Source organism: Camelus bactrianus, chromosome 5 (genome assembly GCF_048773025.1).
Source record: "Camelus bactrianus isolate YW-2024 breed Bactrian camel chromosome 5, ASM4877302v1, whole genome shotgun sequence".
In the NCBI taxonomy this organism is placed as follows: Eukaryota; Metazoa; Chordata; class Mammalia; order Artiodactyla; family Camelidae; genus Camelus; species Camelus bactrianus.
Genome location: NC_133543.1, coordinates 92,395,393 through 92,398,260, shown reverse-complemented (window position 1 = coordinate 92,398,260; position 2,868 = coordinate 92,395,393). Strand labels below are relative to the sequence as shown.

Below are 2,868 nucleotides of genomic sequence, written 5' to 3'. Positions count from 1 at the left end.
GATCTGGAGATTATAATTCTAAGTGAAGTGAGCCAAAAAGAGAAAGAAAAATACCACATGATAGCACTTATATGTGAAATCTAAAAAAAAAGACACAAATGAACTTACTTGCAAAACAGAAACAGACTCACAGACGTAGAGGACAAAATTATGGTTACTGGGAGGAAAAGGGGTGGGAAGGGCTAAACTGGGAGTTCGATATTTACTAATCACTATATGTAAAATAGATAAAACAACAAGATTATACTGTTCAGTACAGGGAACTATGTTCAATATCTTATAGTAATCTATGATGAAAAAGAATATGAAAACAAATATGTGTATCTACATACATGACTGAAACATTATGCTGTACACCAGAAATTGGCATAACACTGAAAATGGATTATACGTCAATTTTTAAAAAAGGTTAAAAGACAAAAATGGCTCTCCGGGTGAAGATGGCAGAGTGTAGTGGCAGCTGTTCGCTGACTGCTTTCAGCCTGTCTGCTAAACTTATCCAGATTGAATGTGTTCTGGCTGCTGTAGCTGGGGGAGACCCTTCAGTGGGAATTAGAGCTGCAAATGGTGTGGTATTCGCAACAGAGAAGAAACAGAAATCCACTCTGTAGGGTGAGTGAAGTGTACACAAAGTGGAAGTGATGACCAAGCATAGAGGTTTGGTGGGGTGAGCCCAGCCTGCAGAGTGCTGGTGCCCAGAGCTGGAAAACCAGCTCAGCAGCACTATCTTGTTTACTAAGAACCCATTGCTGCAACTCTGCTGGTGCAGAGCGTAACCCCTGTGATGCAGGAATACACCCAGTCAAGTGGAGTTTCTCATTTACTTGTGGTTGGGAAAAGGGACAACCCTATTTATTCAGTCAGATACATACAGAACTTACTTTGCCTGAAAAGTCACATCATGGGGAAGAACTATGTGACTGGGAGAACGAACCTTGAGAAAAGATACAATGACGATCTAGAGCTTGAAGATGCTACTCAAACAGCCAAATTAACCCTAAAGGAGCGCTTTGAAAGGCAAATGACAGAGGACTACGTAGAGGTTGGAGTCTGCGGGGAAGCCAGATCTACGAGGCTTACTCCAGCTAAAGCTAAGGATTACCTGGCTGCCATAACATCATCATAACATGATGGAAAAATCCAGAATTTCGGATAACCTGGCTTAAACATATTTAAAGTATGATTTGTTTTACAAACTTTTCCCATACTTATTTCTACATAGTTTAATGGACTGGTGTTTTTCAAATGACACTTATAAATCAGGGCAAATTGTTAAATCCAGAAAAAATGGGTAAACCACACCCTCTTATACTTCTATTCTTTCCTCTAAATTCTTCCCACTGATTGGAGAATATCTCTGCCATAGGGTGTAACTCCTACTTTTCATTCAAAACAGCTTTGAAAGCAGTTGATTTATGAATTTTTTTCCTTGAGCCAACAGGCTGGGTTAAGTGCCCCTCTTCTACTCAGCCCTGTACCACGACATTAGAAACTTCCAAATAAATCTAGTCACAAGTCATTTTCCAGCTTCCTCTGTCACTATGGTCCATCGTATGTTTATAGATAGGTTTGCATAGTGATTAAGGGAGAGGGCTTTTATATCAGACTTCCAGGATTAAAATTCTGGTTCTCCTAGATCTTGGGCAATTTTCCTAACTCTGAGCCTCTTTCTTTATAGGCAATATGGAGATTTTAGTACCACCACCTTCTACGTAAAATCATGGGTCATGATAACATGAAGTTAATTCACTTAGCAAGTTATCTCACACTTATGGAGCACTCTCTACATAGTAGCTGTTGCTACCATTAGTGATAGTTAGCAACAGTGTATCTCATGCTGGATTTTGCTTGTTTTTCCTAAAGTGTGATCGGCATTGGAAGCCCAGTACTTGAGCTGCAAGAACTTTCTACCATGTTAAAATTTCAACCTAGAGTTAAGTACACAGAAAGAAGGAAGTCAAATTATGTATAGTGATATAGAGGAGAAGGCAGTGAACTCAACCTGTGAAGAAATATCAAGAATGGGTTAGACCTTGGGAAGAAAATGCTCTATCAGGCTTATTCTAATGGTGGACAGAAGATCAATCTGGCCAGAGGAGGCATTTGCATCAACCCAGAAGTGGCATAGATTACAATTTTACATAAAGAGCTATTTCAAATTATCTTTAAAAGAGGCTTTAGATTAGATTATATTGAGATTCATTTTAGGGGACTAAAAAAATTGTCAACATTTACTGATTTTTATTTTATTTCATAAGTCAAATGATAGATCTTACATATTGCATGTATTTTATGTTTCAACTAAGAAAAAAAAACCTTAGGTAATTCATATACCCCGATGAATTTTCTTTCTCTTTATGCCATTCGTAAAATAAAACGATTGGATGGGAATATTATTAAGGCAGTCTATAGTCCTTTTTTTTTTTTTTAAGGTAGTCTATTGTCTTTAAAGATTACCTTTACCCCTGACTTTCTATGACATTTTTAAAAATTCTGTTTTCCTAAGAAGATTTCTATGGTAGAGAAGGAAGAGTAAAATAGCAACAATCTTCTTAATGCGCTTTCCTCGATGGAGGGTCATTCAGAGTTTAATAGGATTAATTTGGCTGATGTACTCAATTTTAAAAAGGAATCTCTGTTCTTGTGCCAGCTGGTATGGATTTTTGACAGGCTAAAAGCTCAGATCCTGTCCGTTTCACCCAGGAGTCTGGCCCCTTAAGCTGTGACTCTGGCTGAAAGCTGCTTACAGACAATGGTTGCTAAGATGGTGCATAGAAAGTGGGACAAAACATCCAGTTCCTGGGCTCCCATATGGAGCAAATCTTCCTTGCCCTCCAGGCTGTCCCAGCCTTGTCCCTGGGACCCTCT

General features: G+C 38.6%; 1 pseudogene; it reads left to right on the top strand.

Annotated features, from left to right (window-relative positions):
* The first annotated feature begins 440 nt into the window (after positions 1-440).
* LOC105064103 (proteasome subunit alpha type-2 pseudogene) lies at positions 441-1,126 on the top strand (annotated as a pseudogene).
* Positions 1,127-2,868: the final 1,742 nt, after the last annotated feature.